The sequence below is a fragment of the Anas acuta genome, chromosome 5 (genome assembly GCF_963932015.1).
Source record: "Anas acuta chromosome 5, bAnaAcu1.1, whole genome shotgun sequence".
In the NCBI taxonomy this organism is placed as follows: Eukaryota; Metazoa; Chordata; class Aves; order Anseriformes; family Anatidae; genus Anas; species Anas acuta.
The window spans coordinates 20,279,738-20,303,264 of NC_088983.1; the positions used below are offsets into that span (position 1 = coordinate 20,279,738).

A 23,527-nucleotide genomic window follows, 5' to 3' on the forward strand; every position below is an offset into this window, starting at 1 on the left:
TTGCAGGATAGCCTTAAGTATAAACTTAAACACTTGTACAGGAACATAAGTTTTGAAAATCCTGAAGTATAAAACAGTTTTCCAGGTCCATTAAAGAGAATGGTAAAGGAAAACTACTCTTCGATAAGCTGACAAAAATAATTTCAGTTTAATATTGAAGAACAAAAGCTGAAATAACATGTTGCAGCCATAAGGGTGATGCCAAAGTAAAGATGCCACATACCTTAAAAGTAAGCTTCAATATAAGGGAAAGCACTTTTTCATACTTCTGTGAAATTATGCCTGAGTCTTTTATTGCAAAGCATTGCTGAGTTGAAGATGCAGAGAAAAATCTTCCATGGTAATGTTGCAGTCAGTCTATCCTGCTCAGAGTCCTGCCGACCATATTTTTAGCACTATTCTCTCAAAAGATAGAACGCAGCTGAACTTCAAAAATGATACAACACCAAAAAAAAAAAAAAAAAACTATAGCATTATGTCCATATTTATCATAAATTTATTATTTATATATATATATTCCCACAACACTTGAAGATATTGATATGCTTTAAAAACAAGGAAAAGAAACATTTTTGTAATATAAATTAAAGCTTTAAAAAATCTGTTGAAGTGAACACACTAGTTAGCAAATTTTCTGAGGTCATGGACCTGCATATGATTATTTTGTACTAACCTATTTGCCTGTCTTGGCTTTCAAACTTGTGCATAAGCACTAGGACGAAATTTCAGCATTTGATCATCAGGGTCATCACACGACACTACGAAGAGTGATACTACTGTTGTGAAATGGGACCACCAGAACCTTGCAATCATAACCTTATACCTCCTTTGATGTGCTTAAACCACCTAACTCTTGTATATTTCAACAACAGCTGAAAGCACTTTGTAGTTCCTCTTGCTTTCTCCCTGGTAAAACTTCTTAGCTCTCAGTTCATTGTTAACAGTTATCTTCCTTTATGAACAGTGTTCTTGTTTTTTTTTTTGATTGTCCAACCAAATATGGCCATTATTAGCCATATTTCCAAGCTACTGGAACTGGCATGTATGTGTACTATTTGCAATGGCCAGGGTTTAGAAAACAATCATAATTTATATGGAATGTAATAATCAAATTTATAGATAGGCTTTTTTTCATAAAACCCAAACAAATGAAATGAATGATTAAGCCACCTGACAATCTTGGAATTATGGCTTTCTTTCCCTCAATAGCTATCTTGGGGATACATACAATGAACTAAAGAATAATCTTTTGTAATATTGTTTAAAATAATTGTTCATGAAAATCAATTGTTAAGTCTACAGTCCACACAGAGGATCCTGGATATATTTGGTATTAAAATACCAAATATTAAAATACATTAAAATACCAAATATTAAAATACATTAAAATACCTGCCCAAATCATGACACTTATATGAAATAAAAGCAGACACACCTTGGGTTCAAACATTTGACATGTTCCAACTAATCATGTCCCTAGTGCTTCTTTATTTCCCACATGAGTTCATCAAGAACAAAAATCTTTCACTTCTACTCCCCACCTCACTTCTCAGTTTTATCACAAGCTAATTAGGATGATCATAACAGGAAAAGGCACGAATTTCCAATGTGACCTCTTCCTTTTATGAGAGGGTTCAGGTTCCTTTCAGAGCAATTAGTTAATTGGGCATCATTCCCCTAACATGACTCATTTACAAAAAAGCCCTCACCTTAAATAAACAGTCCCACTCCATTTTAGATTGAAGGCTGGAAGCTCATTATAATTGGGGTCTGCTGCTGTTTCTTTGAGCACTTTCTTATCTGGGGATGGAGCTGCATGTAATGCAATCTTCTTCCATGTGAACAAGAATGCTATCAAAATAAACCTTTTCTGCTGCCCCTCTTCCCTGCCATTAGGCTAAGTGAAATAGTAGACTACTGAAAAGAAAGAAAGAAAGAAAGAGAGAGAAAGAGAGATAGAGAGAGAAAGAAAGAGAGATAGAGAGAGAAAGAGAAAGAAAGAAAAAGAGAGAGAAAGAGAGATAGAGAGAGAAAGAGAGATAGAGAGATAGAGAGAGAATGAGAGAATAGAGAAAAGCCCCCAATTAGGCTGAGAAAGATAGAAAAGGAATTTTATATTCCTATGGTATTTTAACTTCAATGTTGTTATTGAATTCTGCATTCAATTACATTGCAGCTGTACTGTTAATGATCCCCTGTATAAATATACAATATCATACTAGCAGTGAAGTAAAAGGTGGTTATCAAGAGGTCACACTGTTTAAAAACCCAGATGTGATCTAGATGAGGGTCCCTAAGAACAACTCTCACATCTACTTCTACATTCATTTTCAAACACATTTTGACTTAATCCTCTCCTTCAGTATCGCATTTCTTACTTAGTCAAGATTCCTAGTGACGAATTCATCTAAAAAGAAATAAGTGTTGAAAAACTAAATATCCCATGGTTTTATGTTGGAGTACTAGTGCAGCTGTGACGTATACTTTGTATTTATTTGAAGAGAGAGAGGGTATGCATTTTCTCATACACATATATTTCCTTTGCACTGTTAGACAGGTTATGCAGGACTACTCTGTAAGAAGTGAAAATGGCATTTTTCTAAATATGAAAAAGGAAAATCCATGACAGGAAAATCTGAAGCAGAAGAGAGTGCCGTTCCTCTTCATGACAGAAGGGTTGGTTTCTTTCTTCCGACCCAGAAGCCTCATAGGTCTGGAGCTGACCTTAGAGACTGAACACCTTAAGAACACCTGTTGAGAGTAAAAAAGAGCTCCTGAAAAAGTGTCTTAAAACTCTGACAAGTGATACAAATGAACTGTTTGTGTATCATAGAGGTCTGCTTGAAAATTACTATCAGGTTTAACATCTCATAATAAAAGTTTATAAAACACAAAATGAGAAGTTTCCAATGCTTAGGCAGCCATTCCCAAGCTCTTTGTTAATAGTAATAATTGAAATTGTATGTCTATACAGCCCTGGCAATTGTATTGCAGGGCTGTATAAAATAAAACATGCCAAATTTTGTGGCTTTTAAATAAGTCTTTTCACTCATCACTGAAACAAAGCTATGCCCAAAATCAAACGTGGCAGCTGTTTAGCAGTACATGACAACACTAAACAAATGTTTAGACAAGGAGAATGAATAATATTATACAAAAATGATACCTCAGTAGAATTTATTTACAGAGAGTAATGCAGCAAGAATTGTTTCTAAATGTTTAACATCTTTTCCAGACATAGGCTTTTGCTCCTGAAACATATCAGCATTCCAGTAATTATTAATACAACAATCTTCAATGTTTTGGTTAATGTTAATAAACCTACATTCTTCACTTAACCCATATAGAGATATTTTTTTTTTCTGAACCAATTATATCCTATTGGTCTCTAATGATTTTACAGCAACAGTAAATGTTTTCCACTGTGTTCAGTGTATCAGCAGTTTGCCATTGAGGTCAACTGCTGTTTTGCTATTAATTTGCACATGGAGCAAAAGTTGTTGTGGTGGTCTACAGCTTTATGTATTAGCAATTATATTTCTGGGCATCAGACTATACCTTTGGAATTCATTGCAAGAATATGTCAGAAAGCATGGATTTAAGAAGGAATTGGAACACAATGTTGTTCATTATAGTACTTCTGTTTGTAGTTCCCAAGCACTGAAAAAAAAAAAAAAGGAAAAAAAAAAAAGGGAAAAAGTGTAAGTGAATTTCATGCTTCAGGGTGTAAAAAGATATGTACTAGGGATCAAGAAGGAACATTGCTGATGTTTTTGAACTGACACAGTACTTTAGAAGTCAGTAGTGTTTGTAGGGGAAGGATGTCAGTTGTGGGCTAACGATACCTTTAATTGGTTATACCTAGGCCTAGATTTCATCAATAATTCAAGATGTTTACTTAATTGCCAATAATGCATACAGAGTGTGAAGACATCAATACTATATTGCAAGAGAGACTACAGGAGTAAGAAAATACATTTAACTAAGTAAAGTCTAAACTAGTCTGGGATGAAGGTTTTAATATAACTAAGAAGTAGAAAGTAGAAACCCTAGAGACGGAATTTGTATGAATAAACTTCAACATAGAACTGCTCTTGCTTTCTTCGTGTTTAGTCATGCATCTTTCATTTGCTTTAGAATAAGTGTAAGAAAGAATAAGGTAAGAAAGAAAGTAGACACAGGTGTCAATATTCATTTTGACATAAGCAAACACAAGCAAGTGTTAACTGAATATTTATTGAGTGAAATCAGTCCATAAATGTCACTTTAATTAAAATTTTAAACATTCTAATCATATGATGAGATAGGATATCATGTTCAAGTAGCCTGGAAAAAGAGTTTAGGAGGAGGGGAAACAGAAAGCAAGGAGATGGGTCTAGTTACCAATATGACTAATAGGCACTTTTGGCTAATCGTCACCCTAAAATTCAAAGGACACCCTTGGTGCATATAAATGGCTTTAGTTTACTGAGGTCCCTGATAGCAGCTTGTTAAAAATGAAAGGAAGAGTTTCCTAATCTCTTTTCAAAAGAGATTAAGGAAAGGATGGATTCTGTAAAGATTAATCAGGTGTAAATTCTATTACCATGTTAGCTTTAAATAGGATTTATTGTACGGGCTTTGTTTAGGCTGTTATATTGCAGATTGTGCCTGGAAGATTGTGCCTGTGGCCAGGTTGGATGGGGCTTTGAGCAACCTGGTCTAGTGGAAGGTGTCCCTGCCCATGGCAGGGGGGTGATCTTTATGGCCCCCTCTAACCCAAACCATTCTATGATTCTGTGAAGCCCTAACTGAAGCTCTTCTAAGAATGACTTCTTAGATCTAAGAGTAACTGTTTCCTACAGTAAGAAGGGAGGCAGAATTGTAGATTGGTTTGAAATCAAGAAAAACACAGAAGTTTCTGCAGTGATCTGACTGGACTTTTTCACTAAGGCATTTTAGAAAAAAGTCTTATTTCAAGTAAGTTTATTTTTTGCTATGATGCTGAGATGAATGTAAGTATTGTGGATTTTGAACTGAAACTGCTTCACAGCATTCAGTATTTCGGGATGTGTCAGCTTGGCTTACATCCAGATCTGCCCTACAAAGATTATTTTACCATATCAAATGCCAGAGTTTCTTTTTTTGCTGTTGCTTAGTTTGGGGCAGAAGCCAAGGAATGTGTGGGCAGGCTAGGGCTGCAGAGCCAGGAAGGAATAGCCACCCACCCTACACGCATAGCTTTCTGACAAACTGAGCACAGGGTACCATCTGCAGACTATAGCAAAGGTAGCATGGCTTTCAGAGAGGATGAAAAAGTGTCTGGAGGATCATTTTCACAGAGGTGGAAACAATTTACAGGAAAATTTTAACCACAGGTTCAACAACTAGCCGTGATCTAAACAGCCATTCAACTGAATGAAATTGCCTCCAACTCTAACAAATATCTTGCAAACAGTTAACAGCTAGTAACATTATCAGTGGGTGTCCGTTCTTAATACTCACTTTTCAATAATAAAAAGATTATTTTGTGGAGTGCCTACACTCTAAATATATTTGCATAGTAAACCTACTACCCTACTGAGGTGCTGGATGATTACACTACAGGAGATATGGAGATTTACTTTTCAAAATAGTCAATAATAACCTCAGTAACAAGTCTTTTAAACTCAATTATGGTATAAAACACTTTTCCCATTGTTGAATTTAAAAGAAAAAAAAAGAAAAAAAAAAAAAAAAAGCTGAAGATGCAATCTGTTGCAAATAGCTTCTCTAAGAACTTGAATGATTTGGTCAGCCAATTTTAATTTCCACTACTCCTGCCTAAAAACAAATAAAAGCTGAAGCTCAATTATCATACAGACAAATATTATGGTATCTCATTGAATTTATAAATTAACACACTTTTATTTTATATTTCTACTTCAACTGTATGTTATGACTTATTCACCTATCCTTTGCTATACTCTGAGGTTGATTTGAGGCTCATTGCCATGGTATAAAGGAAAAAGATGTTTTCTTGCTGCTAGATGTAAAATTTGTTAGTAATTTTCTGTAAGTCTAAGCAGTTTTTCAGGAAACTGAAGAAATGCATTTAAATATTTGATATTGAATACCTGATTTCGTTTCCAGTAATCATGTTTTCTGGACTTTAGCAGGAAATACAATACAAATATTATACCATGCAGACAGAAAAATTTCAAAGCTTTTCAAAACTGACAAAAGTGAAGTCGTCTTTTATTGTAATTGGAAATTATAAACCTCCAAGATACATGTATAGAATCATACAATGAAGAAAAACATTGGGTTCACTGTGTCATTTTTCTTGCCCTAAAGCATTTATAGGAAAAAAGAAAAAACAAACACAAGTCTTCAGTTTTTGTTTTGTGATATTCATGCCTACTGGATGGATGCTCCTGGATAAATCGTATTTCTAGAGGGAATACCATTACGAGAAAGCTCTTGATGAGTTTATCATTCTTACATTGAAACTGACTCTAAATCTACTGATTACTGTTTCCCAAATATAAACAAAAGGAGTGGCAAATAGAACATCTCTTCAGTCCATCATGCATATAACATTTATTATATTATTTATGTATATTACTATACTCAATATTAATAAACTCAGTTTTTCTAAGAAAAATGCTGCTAACCAATGTTTGCGAAAGAAGGAATATTCAAAGTGCTGAACCACGAAGTTCTCTTGTCTTGTGATGTCATTATTTAGATCTAATGAATATAGCCACTGACTATAGCTCCTGTTATGGATCCTTGCTGCTCACTCTGTCACTCCTGCCTTTGAACCCTGCTCCCTGGGTGGTTGAGACAGCTCCTGGAATTTATGCTGTTTGTTCCACCATCCCTGGAAGTCTTTAAAAGACATTTAGATGTAGAGCTTAGGGATATGGTTTAGTGGGGACTGTTAGTGTTAGGTCAGAGGTTGGACTTGATGATCTTGAGGTCTCTTCCAACCTAGAAGTTCTGTGATTCTGTGATTCTGGGCCATTTATGGAAGAGAGAAGGGCTGCCATTCTCAGTCAAGCATAATATGGAAATCTAAGCTGAAAGTAAGTTGCTTTCACTTATGGGTTGCTTTTTTATTTTGGTTTGCTTTCTCTCTGATGGAATGGCAATCCCATCATGTATTCTGTTTGATTTTCTACAGCATTGGTACATGTGCAAATTTTAAAAGCATAGCTCCTTATTGATTTCCCATCCCAACAGGCTATATCTATACACCAAGATTCCATTTTATCAGTGTTTAATTAGACAGTGAACAGGTGAAGAGAAGTAAAGCAAGAAAAAGAGCACTGATCAACTAGACACAAAGAGAATATTTTTAAAAGTGTAAAAACAAAAAAAAAGAAAAACAAAAAGAAAGAAACAAACAAAACAAAACAAAACAAAAAAGCATCAATGATTACATACTTTATGGACATTATCCTGCCATACTAGGCACTCTTTCAGCCTGTGTGTCAAATTCTCCTGTAATAATTTGTCTCATCTTATATTTGACTGTGAATAGTTCTAAATAAGTCCTACCTCATGGCAGGGATGTGTTTACACACGTGAAGTGCTATCACTAGACAGATACAAGATTCAGTTGTACCCGTAGCTGACCATTTTCTCTGTCCTTCTGAACCTCCTTCCCATAAACTCTCTCTCTCTCCCTTCTTCCCACCATCCCTTCTTCCCTCCTTTACCCCTCCTTCCCCTCTTCTCCCTCTCTGTCATTATTATTTTATTATTATTAATATTATTATTGAGGTCTTGTTAATGTTGTTTTAGATAATTAGGGCATTCCACCAAATGATTTTTCACAAGCTTGCTATGTCTTAAGGCAGTCTTCACCCTTCATAACATAAAAGTAAGCAAACACTTCCCTGAGTTTTAAAAAGTCTGATTTCTAAATCTTTCATTTAACAGTCAGTCACAAAGAACACACTTGAGTATCTACTTTGTCCTAGGGATTGATACAAATCACGGCAAATCAAGTCAGCTACATTCTCTCAGCCAATCTGAATTTTAAAAGTCAGTAAAACAGACCACATTGAAAACACGGAAGATAGTGGGCCACCTACCTTTCCAGAAGGTAGATGGAACGTTAGCAGGGCCTATAATACATCCTCTGTACTGAGGCACCAATAAATTCAGTTCACACTAGCCACTTCCAGGATGAAAATCTGGTCCAGGATCCATGCTCTGTACAGTTCTTGCCAGGTTACCTGGCAAGATGAATTAGTGCTGTCAGAACTGGGACAATGAAAGAGAACTGTATGGTCAGCCACTTAACCATCGTCTGAAGATCAGCACTTAGCATGGACTGTGTGATATAAATGGTCGTATATTTTGTTCAGAGAATCCCCCTTGAAGATATCAAAAGCTGTCAGCTCCAGTGGGGCAGTACAGAGGTTGGAATGCTCCTGGCCTAGAACATAAGGGCTGGTATTCCTTGATTTTCTACCTTTTTCCTGGAACCAGTAGTTATTTTTTTCTGCCATCCTGCAGTTTGGTCATGGACTTGAGATGTGCCTGCCTTGATCTTTCCCTTAAGTGAGCATGCTACAAAGATCAAAATAACTTTGAATATCTGAAGCAGATTTTATTGGAATATAAAGATAAACTTTTAAAGAGAATATGCTATAATATTGTGTCCAGCAGAGATTTAAAAAACAAAGAAACAAAAACAACCACCACATGAAAGATGATGCTGTATATCCTTCTTCCAGAATCAAAATCCATGCAGGACATGTCACTGCTGGTTTTTTTTTGTTTGTTTTGTTGTTGTTGTTGTTGTTTTTTTACTGTAATATGATCCATTGTTGTGGGTTAACTCCAGATAGCATCTGAATACTCACTGTCTCTTATTCACTCTCCTGCCCCCTGGGACAGGGAGAAAATAGAAGGAAGACGAGAAGAGTTGTGGACTGAGATGAAGACCGTTTAATAGAAGCAAAAACTGTGCATGCAAGCAAAGCAAAGAAGGAATTTATTCGCTAATTCTCATGTGCAGGCAGATGTTTAGCTACTTTCTGAAAGCAGGGCCTCAGCACATGTAATAGCTGCTTGGAGAAACAGACACCATAACCATGAGCGTCCCCACAACCTCCTTTTTATGAGCTTTTATTGCTGAGCAGGACATCGCATGGTATGAAATGTCTCTTGTCAATTCGGGTTAGTTGTCCTGTCTGTGTGCCATCACAACCCCTCACCCAATCCCATATTACCTGCTGAGCAGTGGGAGAGGGGCAGTGCAGAGTGGGAAAGAGAAAGCTGTGCAAGCACTGGTCAGCAATAGCTGGGAAACACAGCTCCATACATAGTGTCAAATAATCACAGAATATCCTGACTTGGAAGGGACTCACAAGGATCATTGTGTCCAAATCCTGGCTCCACGCAGCACCACCCAAAAATCAGACCCTATGTATGACAGAGTTGTCCAAACACTTCTTGAACACCAGAAGGCTCAGTGCTGTGACCTGGGGACCCTGGTCCAGTGCTCAACCACCCTCTCAGTAAAGAATCTTTTCTTAAGACCCATCCTGAACCTCCACTGATCCAGCTTCATACTGTTTCCTCAGGTCCTACCACTGGTCACCAGAGTGAAGAGATCAGTGCCTCCCTGAAAAATGTTAGCTCTATCCCAGCCAGACCCAGTACATCAACAAAATTTCTAGGGTATCTTTCATTACCTCAGATTTGCAACCATGTACCTCTTTTGTCTCATCTCATTATCTCCCTTTCTATCCCTGTCCATAAGGCTTCCCCGCAGCTGAACACTGTTGACGAATTGCTCTTAGGAAAATGTAGTTGCTCATCCACTTTGCAGCCAGGATAAAGCAAACAGTCCACCTTCTGCTCCAGTGCTCTGGAATGGCCTTTCTAACAGACTGTATCATGCTGCATGCAGAAACCATGCAGGAAACAGTAAACAAAAATATACCACCTATCACACTCTTTCTTCATAGCCCCAAAAGAGGACGCTTTGAACATAATCTTGTCATCATATCTAGACCTCCCTCAAAACAAAACAAAACAAAACAAAACAAAACAAAACAAAACAAAACAAAACAAAACAAAACAAAACAAAACCACTTTACTGAATTGAAAATCTTTCATGGCAGGTATCATCTCATCTACACAACTTGGAAAATAATGAATAATTCAAAATGGAGATGCTGCTTTTTCATGTTGAGTCTTCTGTTTTGTTTGTTTGTTTTTGTTTTTATCTTGTTACAAAATTCTTGTTACTATCCAGCCTGGAACTTTTAGCATTTGAAGTCTAGGCCAGCAAGTTATTTTATAGATTAATCAAAATTCTTATCTGAACTAATTCCTGAAATTACATTCTGTCTTATTCAGATACAAAAGTACCATTCCACAAGAAAAAAAAAAAAAAAAAAAAAAATTAGATGAGTCAAAAAAAAAAAAATTAGATGAATCTGGAAGCATTTTTGTGTTTAGTAGAATATCCCTCAGATTTCTGTGCTTGGATATTTTTACTGTTGTTAACACAACACTAAAAAAAGAGAAAACACAAATTCTCCCAGCTAGAGGTCAATATGGAGATCTTATTTTCACTATAACTATGTTTTATCCTGTTGCAAAAAAATGTCTAACTATAGTAAAATCAAGGACTACACTTTATTCCTAAGAAAGGCAGTTTGGCTTAACTTGCCTTTGATAAAAGTTTCACTGCACTCTCCTGAACAAGGACTTCACACATCTTAGAAGTATTTGATACGGAGCTATACTTATCATTTGTGATTAGTACAGCTGAATGGCAGAACTCAGAGGTTGTAATCAGTAGTGGGTCAGTACTGGGTCCAGTCTTGTTCAACTTACTCATCAGTGACCTGGATGAAAGGACAGAGTGCACCCTCTGCAAGTTTGGTGATGATACAAAACTAGGAGGAGTGGCTGATACCCCTGGCAGCTGCGCTGCCATTCAGAGGGACCTGGGCAGAATGGAACCTCATGAAGAGCAACAATGGCAAGTGCAGGGTCCTGCACCTATGGAGGAATAACCCCATGTACTAGTACAGGCTGGGGGTTTCCTGCTGGAAAGCAGCTCTATGGAGAAAGACCAGGGAGTGCTGGTGAACAGCAGGTTAACCATGAGCCAGCAATGTGCCCTCATGATCAATAAGTGGACGCGACAATGGACTCTATTGCACAGGTTATCCAGGACTGTGAAACTTGCAATCAAGCAAGTCAAATGGTTAAGCCTCTCTGGTATGCAGGAAAATGATGATGCAAGAAAATGTCTGGAATATAAACATGGTGAGGCCTAGCAGATTGATGATATTGTGCTCCCACAAACCTGCCACAGCAAGCACCACGTACTTGTAATGGTGGAAACAACCACTGGATGGCTGGAAACATATCTTGTGCCCCATGCCACCTTGAAAAGCAAGTCTTATGGCACCCTGAAAAGAACTGAATCAGACAACAGGTCTCATTTCCAAAACAACCTCATAGACACCTGGGCCAAAAAACATGTAATTGATTGGATATATCACATTCCCTATCACGCACCAGCCTCTGGGAAAATTAAATGTAATAGACTTAAATTCTACACTGAGAGCGATGGATGCTGGGATACACATTTAAGATAGGCCACCTGGTTAGTAAGCACAAAGTTAAAACAAGCTGAGAAAGACATTCTGAGTTATTCCTGCCTCAGACAAAGGTAAACCCATCTGAGGGATTGTTTTTGCTCAAGGATCTGGGTGTACTTGGGTAATGTGGAAGGTTTGGGAAGTTCAGTATGTACCTCAAGGGGATTTGATATTGGGTGAGAATAGCCCAGAATTTGAATTGTGTGATGCTAATTGCTATATAATGCTGTATATCATCCCTACTGTGGTTACTATATGCCATATCAATGGTATGACAGTAAGAATCACCCAGAAGGATGACGAATGAATTTTGATGGAACCAGAGAAGCACAGCAGTGATGGAACAAGAACTGGCTTCAGCATGAAACAATCCAATACCACACACTACCTCTCCTGCCCTGAAATAAGAACAGGAATAGGAAGAAGAAATGTAGAAATGTAGACTAAGAGCTCTCTGCTATTAGAAGGGTGGCTGAAGAGAGTTCATTGGGAGCAAAAAGAACAATTACTCTTCTGAGAGATGGTCCTGGTGAGTTTCTGAAAACTTGCAAATGCTAGTCTTAGCCAGGGTTAATTTCTGTTATCCTGCTAAAAGCTGTAGCACAGTCACATTCAATATAGAACTAGTACTCAGTTGGTCCTCCAGATATGCACAGTGAATGGAATACAGAAAGAATGAAATGAATGAAACACTGAGAGTTTACACAAGCAATTGATCTCCATATTCCTTTTCTCTATGCAAGAGATGTAAAAGAGGGTAACTGCTCCATTTCATAATTTGGAATGCATATCAGAGTCTCTCAAAAACTTTAAACTATTCTGGCTGTGACACTTACTAAGATATTCTTATTTTTAGAATTTGACCTCTGGGGAATCCAGAGCTGAGAAAGCATGCACTGCAATTGTTCCACAATCATACTGCACTGACTGCCTTGGTGCTTTAAACAGGGAAGCATAACTGTCTTATTTTCCAACTTCTGTTCCTCTGATACAACCTCTTGACCTCATAAAAAGGATTTATTGCAGTATTTGTTACTGAATCCCTTTCAAAGTACTTCCTAAACACTTAGAGAGTACATTTAATGTCTTAAAATTTCTCTATCACTTCCAAAAGTTGCAGCACGTCCTCTTAGTTTAGTTTTCAGCAAGGACGTTGCTTCTGTGAATCCAGATGACTTGAATAGCAGCATATCCAATTGATCAAAGCTGCATATATCTAAGAAATTAACAACAAACTATTCTGTGGCCCACTTTTAAATTGTGAAAAAAACACCCCTACTAAGGAAGACAATTGAGCTGTAAGGCCAACTTGGATACATAAAAACACAAATCAGGAAATTCTCACACTTTGTAAATATTCATTTATTGAAATGATCTTCAAATTAATTTGCCATATATAAGCTGTGATTATTCTATTTCACAGTGGACTACGATTTAAATCTTTGATAAAGTCATTATCAGTTTAATCAGTTTACATCACTTAAACGTCTCAAAAGATCTTACTTTGTAGAATTATTGTGGAAAGTTAGAATGAGAAGGTATGAACTATTGCAAAATAAAACAAGTCTATGTGGATACACTATTTTTAATTAATTTCCTCTCACTACAAGTTACAAATATATCCCATGCTACTAAAGCATTTTAATAGATAAGAAAAACAATTATGTTATTGACAGCAGTTGTGCATAAAATAAGCATACACCAACACATATCATCAAATATCATCTCTGGTTTCACTGGATACACACGAGGAAAGGAATAGGTTTAGAATGAACTTATAGCAATGTACTACTCATCAAAAGTTTGAGTACATTTTTCAAAGCTGTTCAGCATGTGTGTTTATTTTCCTAGTCTTCATGAGAAAATTTCATCCGTGACATATTATGACTAGGTATAATTCATAGGTATAGACACAATATATTCAGTAGGCCTCATATATGATTGACTCCACCAAGTACTTGAGGACTGTGGTTTCTAGCTTGGCCAATGCATGAGGGATGTTTAGAACAGTTATAACCTGACTTGAGTGCCTAGAGAGAGATAAAGCTATAACCTTTCCATCATGCTAGGACATGCAAGTTCAATCTCCTCCATCAGTATAATTCTTCCATTGCTCTCCAGGGACGTGGTAAGTATGGAGCAAATCACAAGACAGGTGATTTTATCCCTGGTCTCTCCTTTTTTTTTTTTTTTTTTTTTTTTAAGTTTGAGGTTTTTTGGAAATTTGAATTATCTCTCTCAACATATGAACAGATGTATTATTATACAGCCAAAATACACATATCCACTCTAACACTGAGTTCATTCTACTCACGTAATAGAAGAAGGTATTCTTGACAGATCAAAATGTGGAATATTCACATATCCACCATATGACTGGAGGTGTAATAAAGCGACTGATAAGGCTGTACACCACAAATTCCATTTGTTAGAAATGTATGATTTACTCTGGTCTCAAAGGCTGGACAACACTGCCTCCAGTTCAGGCACAGAGAGAAACTAGAACAATTATTTGGCAGCTACCTACATACATAAAGTTGCACCTCTTAGGCTAGTTAATGACAGTTGTGGCCAATAGATATTTCAGGTGTACAGTGGTAGGATGTGAATTTTTATCCAAAGGATAACTTACTGCTGCAGTTACCTTGTGTTTCTGAGGCTACATAGCCTTTATTGTTTTCAATCATAGTTAAAATGTCTAGTGTTAATATTCTTCTATATTTTTTAAGCAGAATACAAGCCACAAACTGTTTATGAAGTGAAAATAAACTTTCTTTAGAAGCTATAATTGATTTAATTGCCTGAAGAATAAAATCCCCAGGTAGAGCATCAAAATAATAATGAATACTTTCTTCTGTTGCTCCTGTTTATTGTCTTCCATGTCTTTTAAACTATAAATATTTTTAAAGAGAGTGTTTAAGAGAAAAGATCAATGTTTATTGAGTATTTAAACTGTCTTCTTTGGGAAGGGGCAATTTTGCACCCTTGTTTTATTTTCTTCATGGGAAGACTACCTATCATTGTATCTGTCTTTGCTACTTAAACACTCCCCCCCCCCTCCCCCCCCCTTTTTCTTTATTGAACTCCTTAATGTCTTGAAGGTACTTAATTTCAATTCTGTAGATTGGAAGTGAAGATAATATCTATGTTTTACAGATACAGAGATACTAATTGGCTTTCCAAGCTCATACAGACTTTAGGCAGAATGATTCAAGTTCAAGACCAATGCTATATTCACCAGAGGTGTTCTGAGACTTGCCGAAGCATTTAAGCTAGAAGAGAGCTGTCTAGTGGGTGTCCATAGTGGTTTAAAGGACATAAAGGAAAGAACGTCCAGGCTGGATGATGTGAGTCTCTATTACCAAAGACTGAAACATTTAAGTCAATATTCTTGTATTAGCCTTCAACTACAAACCATGACTTAGAAATCAATACTGTGAGGAATTTATGTTTGGTTCCCATCAGAGCAAACCACATTTATAAGCCTTATGAAACTTTAACTGCTAAAATCTGTGTAAAGACTTAGAGTGTGTAAAATAATTTGGAAGCTTGAAGTAATTCAGCCTTGAAAGTACAGAGTTACAGACAGAGAAGATAAAGGGCTGTGATGTATTAATCAGAGAGGCATTATGATGGTTGCAGTTTTTATAATATATATTTCCTGAAATAAATGTGAAAATTTGAAAGAATGTTATGGTTTTAGAGATTCTATTTTATTACAGAAAAAAGATCTTACTGCTTTTTATCTGGAAAGAAGGAAAAGGCTCAGTTTAGCCACATGTAAATGCAGAAACTACAATCTCACAAGAGAAACAAAACTATAGCAAATATACAACTACCTCCAAATTGCTCAGTCACCAGAGCTCTGACAAACATAACAGCAACAGCAGTTCTAAAGCCTAAAAAGACACTTTTTCATTAAATATGTTTATGACACTGTATACTAATCAGCAGATGACTGCTTTTTTCATGACTTCCTTTTACATTTTATTCTGGATAAAGAAAAGTCTCAGCTGGAACCAAGAATGATCAAATAACAGTTTTATACCTGGAGTTAGGTCATGACCCAACCACTAGCGTGAAGGAGTCACAAGGAGATCACAGGAGATCCTAAAGATGTAAATCATCCAAGAGCCACAAAAATATTAAATGCTTGAAAATAGACTTTTTCTGAGTTTTTCTTCCACTGCCTACCCTTGTCCTTTTGTTCCCAGACACTGTGCACTGTTAAATAAAGAGCTCTCTCTGAACTGGTTATTTCTGTATACAATAAATTTGTAAACCTTCTGCACAAACCTTCCACACATTCCATTTTTCCTGCCCTTACAGTCCAAATCTTAATTATGTAGAGCAGCACACAAGATTGAAAAAATATAGCTTGGAATTATTCATGAATGCAAAACATAGTGAGAAAAGAAAATTTGAACAATATTTTGTGTTTTTCTTATAGACGTGTCATCTTCCTTTTCTGGCACACTGAATTATTTTTTTTTCTACTACAGACCTAATAAGACAAACAGAAGGATAAACTGGATTATTCATCACCAGAAAAATAATCATTTGCATTCTAACTGCAAGAACGACCAATCACAAAGAACACTGACACTTTTCACAATCTCAATTAAGTTTCAAGGCTCAAGATGTGAAAGGAATTGGGAGGTGGGGAGCTGGAACCCCCTTGATTTTTCCCTAAAAAAAAAAAAAAAAAAGAACAAATTTGATAGCAAAGAGACTGAAAGAACTCCCATGGCGCCATTTTATAAAGCATTTTTCCTGATTCTTTTGTGTTGTCAATCTCTGGATTAGAAAAAGAAATAAGCTTACTGCCCTCTCCCAGAAATACATAGCTGATCAAAGCTGCTTTAAAAGCCAACTTTTAAAGGTAAGAATGTATTTGCAATCCACATATCCCTCATGATTTGCAACATACATCATATGTAGATTCAAATATATGTATGTGTTGTGGTTTAACCTAGCCGGCAGCTAAACACCACACAGCCATTCGCTCACCCTCCCCACTCCCTCTCTGGGATGGGGGAGAGAAACAGGAAAGTGAAGCCCGTGAGTTGAGATAAAAACTGTTTATTAAGACAGGAAAATAATAATAACAATAATAACAATAATGACAATAATAGCACTACTACTAATAATGTGTACAAACAAGTGATGCACAATGCAATTGCTCACCACCCGCTGACCGATGCCCAGCCTAACCCCGAGCAGTCTGGCCCCCCTCCCCCGGCTAGCCACCCCTATATACTGTTCAGGATGACATCAGATGGTATGGAATACCCCTTTAGCTAGTTTGGGTCAGCTGTCCAGGGTCTGTCCCCTCACAGCTCCTGCTGCACCCCTAGCCTGCCCGTTGGCAGGACAGAGCAAGAAGCTGAGACGTCCTTGGCTTGGCATAAGCACTGCTCTGCAACAATTAAAACATCGGCGTGTTATCAGCACTCTTCTCATCCTAAGCCAAAACATAGCATTCTACCAGCTACTAGGAAGAAAATTAACTCTGTCCTAACTGAAACCAGGACAGTATGTATAAACATATCTTTGTCTTAAAAGGGAGAATTGTCTAACCCATTTTCTCTCTGGGATTTCCATTGACTGATGTGATACCTCTAGCAGGGGCAAAACTGGTCAACCTGAAAGATCCCTGCTGAACTCAGTTAACAGGCTGAACATGACCTTGACAGCTGTTTCTGCTTTCAAGGTCACTAAAAACCTTATAAATTGTTTTCCTTTCCATCCCTCATAGGATTAAACAGCAATATGGTCAAAAATAACTAACTTAAATGTATGTCTCAAGAGAAAGTTAAAACAAAACAAAACAAAACAAACAAAAAAAAAAAAAAACAATAAATACATCCAATAGGGAAATATAAGGTGAAGAAAAAGGTCCATTCAGGGTCATATCCAAGGTCTATGATTCCTATCCTGCTTCCATTTGCTGTGTCACTTGCTGAAGGCAGGCTGCTACACTGCACATTTAGAATCTCTACCCCTTCCACTGCCACCACCCCCAAGCTTCCTTTTTGCCAGAACATGCTTTTTGGGGGATTAAAAAGCAGACAGGAAGAAGGCATTTTGCCATTAATGTTCTGAATGAGAAATGTTCAGCCTGCAGCCTAGACACCATGAATTAAAACCGTAAGAAAGGATCTGTTGCTTTCTTCCATTATAGGTTTGGAAACCCCAGACTGTGATGGGAGTGTGATCAACTATAATGAAAACTCTTTTTTCACCAGTCAGGACACAACAGAGTGTAAGAGCTAAAAGTAGAAAGTGAGACTCGAGTGCATGTTCATCCCTATCTACAGTTAAGCAAATGGGGAATTATTTTATTACGTAGCAGTGGTTCCAAAGGAATCTTTGGGAATAGGTGAAGCAAAACGTGCCATACTTTCACCTTTCCCACAGCCAATTCATCTCCTGTGCTCAGGGAAAAAGTCATAGCATGTGAGTGGGCTGACATTCAGAACTACCATGCTGCAGGGAATCCCTAGTAGTAATTTATGAGAGGTTTCTGCTTACTTTCACCATGCCTATAGTTCAAGTAGAATCAAGCTACTCAGGGAACCTTTTCCAAATACCTATGGTTGCCATTTGAATTTCAAAACAGCTTATGCATTGACGACTGTGTAGTGTATCAAATGATTTAGAAATATGTAGGCATTGCTCTACCAACCCTTCCCTCGTATCTTCAATTGATAGAATACAGAATATTTGCCAAGATGCACGCGTATTTAACTACTGTTCAGGTATTTTCTTTTCTCTGGCTCAGTCTCTTTATGGAGCCATAAACAGAGTGTCAAAAAACTCACAAAAGACCTGTTCTCTTCAAATAATCAGACTAGTTGTGAAGGCTAAAATGTTCATTCTTCCTAAGGGGATGGAAATGCTGAACTTACATTTGCTTTGAACTGCCAGAATAGCCCTAAGCAGTCACAGAAAGACTAAGAATCTGGACCAGAAAGTTTGGAATGACTTCAGAAAATCATCCCAAATTTCTGATGGTGTACCAGCTCCTGTTGCCAAAGGAATAACATCCGCTGCTTTGATGCAGCACAGCTGTGTTGCTATTCAAAGGTATATCTGAAAACTGCAAAATCAGCAGGCTTCATTTGCATGTGGTTCTGGATTCTCAAATAGGTCTAATTTAGCAAAGATCCCACAGGAATAGGAAACACTATGAACATATTGAGATAATTGAGAAAATTCAGGGAAAAAATGCAGGGAGTTATTATACACACTAATCATTATTTCTCTCACTCCAATTTGTTTCGCCTGCTTTTGTTTAACTGTTCCTTCTTTTTTCTTATTTTATCCCCTACTCCATTAACCTGTGGAATTACTGCTTATGAGATACAATTAAAATGAATTTGACAAATTTGTTTTAATACAATAATTATTTATTATTATTTTATTTTGGTGGCATTTGCAATTATACATTAAGATGAAGCCTGTGAGGATTACAAAGCTTCCTATTTTGAAATGATTGTCATATGGTATTAGCAAGATTTTGTTCTCTATATAGATGATACTATACACATTCAGATGTATAAAAAGGATTTCATGCCTCTGAAACATTGGGTTAGGTATTTATTTATTCATTTATTCATCAATTCATTCTATTTCAGTAATACTTCAGGAGCTCAATCAAGGGAACTATTGTGCTGGGCACTGAACAAATGAAACCCACAAAGTCCTTGATCCAGAATATTTACAGTGAATGATGTAACTGTAGAATTAAATATTCTCTTTCTATTCCGTGTCTAAACAGACAATTAACCTTTTCCAAACATGGCACTTATGAGACCTGCCTCAGGTCAAAAAAGTAACAGTTAAAAAAAAAAGTACAATAATTAAGCCTGTGAACTGAAGGAATTCTTCTAAACTTTCCATGGTAACAATGGAAGAAATCTGGTCCCTGCAGAGTCATCCAGTATTTGACTGTATTCTCTACTCAGCATTTCATACTAAGCAACATAGTGAGAGTTCAAAAACTTCAGTTCTACCACCTGATACTGGTGAAGCAGATTTTCCATTAAGTGATCATGCAATCAATACCACGTACACAAGCTATATCTGCTCCTGCGTGGGAAAGTGTTTTTTTGTTTGGTCAGTTGGTTGTTTTTTTGTGTGTTTTGCGTGTGTGCGTAGTTTTTTTCTACATACTTGCACTCTAAAGTGCCCTGTAGAGTCTCTTTACATCCTATTTATATTCAGATTTGATCTGATTAGCCATGTCTTCTCACCCCTTGGGGCACACCCTATTTTCCTCCTTTTTTTTTTTCTCTCTCTCTCTCTCTCACTCTGTTGGCAATGTGATCCACGACAAATCTACATCTACCCTGAAGGAGAGGCTAAGGATTCATGTCACAAGGAAGTCCATATAACCAACTTCTTCTGGTCGCTATCTGAATATCATATTTGCACTGTGTGATGTGGAGACAGAAGGAGGTACTGTTGTATGTAGAAGAAATTTTTTGAATTTCTGATGCCACTAGGAAACCCTGGAATAATAAAGTACTAGTAATTTGCATTTAGAACCAAAACACACACAAAGGAAAACTGCTCCCAGATTGAACCAAAACTGCAGTATATTCACCCTCTTCTTTTTGCATAGCTACACCACCACTTAACTCAATATGCCAATGTCTTTTGTCTCCACTGCCCCTGTCTTTGCATATTATTTTTCTTCAGATAATACTGTCCTTCATCAGCCCTGCATTTCATGTGTTTCCAAGATCTTAATTAAAAACTACTGTTCCACGTTTTAATAAATCATTCTAAAGCATGCAAAAGAGTGCAACGGGTAAGCAACATGGAGATCAGTCAAGGGACGGGGCAGGGGGGAGGAAAGAGAAGGGAGAGGAAATAAAATATGTTTCTCCTGGGCTGGTGATACTGACAACAGCAGAAAATATTTAGGTTCCTGATGGTCTTATTTTAAAGCCTCACTCTCCAATATTTGTATATTTTTGTATACAAATATTTGTAATACAAATAATTACAAATAATTTGTATACAAAAAAATTTTGTATACAAATATTTGTAATATTTGCATACAATACAAAAAAGCAGAAAAAAATAAATAAAAGAGACTCGTTCATACATAAAATACAAACAGAGGAAAGAAATATCGCTGAGTACATGAGATTTTTTTTTTGTTTGGTTGCTTTGGATTTTTTTTTTTTTTTTTTTTTTTTTGCTTGAAAGCTGTTGCCTGGGTCCATTTCCAAAGAACTAAACATATAATTATATAACATGTAATTACTCAGCTTGCCAATTATATACAGCAGGGTCAGAAGTTTCCTGCATTTGCATGAAAGGACTAATGAAATGGGTCCCAACACCTGGTCCTTGCTAGAGGAAAATAAATGTATTGAATGGAATCCAAGGATTAAAAAAAAAAAAAAAAAATCTTTTTTGTTTTCTCATTCTCATAGAATACATATTTTGGCAACAATTTTGTTTGCTTTCTTAATAAAAATTAGAACAATACAGTAGCATTAAACTGGAAGCCTCAGAGGTGCTAAGTCCCTTCATTCTCCTAAGGACAACTATGATACTTAAGGCAGCAAAGAATTAGATTTACTTTCCCAATTCTCCCAAGCCACCAACACAGCTGCAGCCTGGCATTCCCAATATAGAAACCCATGAAGTTTGGTGCTTCCAAAACGGAAAATATAGACGGGCTATTCCCCAAAGATGACTATTTATATTCTGAACAAATGAATTTGTCCCGTTAGCATTTAAACTTCACCAAATACTATGAAGAGTTTATGAGGAATTTTGGAAGAAAAACAAACAAAAAAGGCCACCAAAAATCTCAAAGATCTTTGAGATTCCTTTTATCAAAAGTTCCCGGTGTAAATTGTGAGACCACAGGCATTAACAGAATTCTTAGATAGTCTCAGTATGGTCATGTTTTCATCCAAGATCATTTCAAACTCTAGTAAATCATGTTTTTGTGAGGTTTAAAAAAAGTATAACATTCATTCATTGCTTAAGAAAACACTGTGACAGTTTCACATTCAGCAACCAGTCATCATTCTGTCCATATGGAATGCCTTCCACAGCTGTTTGATTGATTGCCAACTTCCATCAGAAAAACATGCGTTGCCTAGAGGTAAAAAGTCCCTCATCTTTTTGTTCATCAGCAGTGTGAGTCAGCAAAGGTTGAAACAGCAGACGTTTGTCATATATTCTAGAAATTCAAAGCCAAGTACTGGAAACAGGGTAAAAAAGCTGGTTCCAGATTTTCAGAAGATTTTACCCATATTTATGCTAAATCTTTCAAAGTTAAAGCCTGACAGCTTCAGTGAAATTTGGTCACTGAAGGTCAGTGACCAAAGGTCACTTCAGGGGTGATTCCATATGACACTGCTGTTTTCAGGAAGATTTCACTTTTTTTTTTAAAAAAAGTGTAATTGTAGCAGAGCAATTAATTACAATTACACAAATTCCTTCAAATGCATCTAATTCTCTCTTTTTTTTTTTTTTTTTTTTTTTTTTTTTTTTTTTTTTTTTGATGAATATGGGTCAATCTTTGGCATCACCAGCTTAGGAATAATTGTCATAGTACAACCAATTCTGGGAAAGACAGATCTTTTTACGGGAGAAAAATTAGATAAGTTTCAAATATGACATGTATAGGCAGATTTCAGCTACTGCAGGGACTACTAAAATAGTCAATTGAATTAAACTGATTTGTACCATCTAAGATCTTGTCGAGTATATTCAGTTTAGTCATACCATGAGTCACTGCCCATGAAAGGTATTCCTTTGATACCCTGCACTTTTGTGTATGAAATTTCGTTTATTAGCAACATCTGTTCCTGAAAGTGTGTCAATTTTTGGATAGTCCTAAATCTGAATGAAGTAAATGAACCTCACATGTCATTGTGCAACTTAATCTCAGGGTCCTTGTTTTATTAAAGACTCTTTCCAACAGTTTTCCGTTGTCTCCATCAGCCTCCCCCACCATAGGTTTAATGAGTTTTTCTCTACCTTTTTAGTATTATTTCTGTTCTAGACTTCCTTCCCTCTAATTTTCAAGTTTGTTTTATGTACTCTTAGTGGTTCCTCAATGTTGTCTTTTATTCCCATAACTCGCCAGTAACTAGCACTTCAAATTATTGAACTTTTTTTTCCTTCTCAAAGTGTTCATCTTACATTAGAGAAAGAGAATCATTTCAAGCCGAACTCATTTATATTTAAGTATATTTGTTTTTTCATCTCCATCATATATTGTTTGTATTATGGATGTTAGTAAAACAGGTGGCTACATCCTCGTTAGACTGATTTAAGCTATTTCATCCTCTCAATTACATAAGCACATTTTATTTTTAAAATATTGCACCCTGGTTCACTCCTCCCACTGTACATTCTTCCTGTGCATTACCTTTTGCATTTCCCATCTTTCCCATAGGAAAGGTCTTTACCGCTCCACTACTCACTCAAGACTAAGCAAGTTGCCTCAGCTTTTGGAGATACTCATTAACTTTCCTAATTACCACATCTGTTTTTTTCTTTGGAGTAATCCAATGCCTTTTCACAAGATGCATCAAGTAATCACTGGCAAGTTGATCATACCTTGAAAAGGCAACAAAAATGTGATTAAAGACTGAAGATGATGAATTTTAAGTCCTTTCCACATAAGAATGGAATGCAACATACAAGCTGAGGGAGAATTTGTAAACCGTTTCATAGACAAGGAAAGGAGAGGAGAGGGAGGGAGAGGAAAAAAAATAACCTTAAAAATGTAAAAATGTTTTCTTAACTAGGTTTATGTAACAGCACAAAGTGCAGAATATTCTATATAGTAGAGACCTGTCAAATTGAGAAACAACTATTTTCACTGAAAGAAAATGATAATAAAAAAGAAAAATCTGCCAAAGAATGCACGATGGACCCTA

The 23,527-nt window shown here is 36.5% G+C and overlaps 1 long non-coding RNA gene across 1 annotated transcript in view; it reads right to left on the bottom strand.

Annotated features, from left to right (window-relative positions):
• The window catches only part of LOC137857015 (uncharacterized), a 345,336-nt gene extending 328,508 nt beyond the window's left edge, over positions 1–16,828 (bottom strand). Inside the window, exon 1 of the long non-coding RNA XR_011096929.1 lies at positions 16,791–16,828. This is a non-coding gene — a long non-coding RNA (uncharacterized lncRNA). The remainder of the gene's footprint in view (positions 1–16,790) is intronic.
• Positions 16,829–23,527: the final 6,699 nt, after the last annotated feature.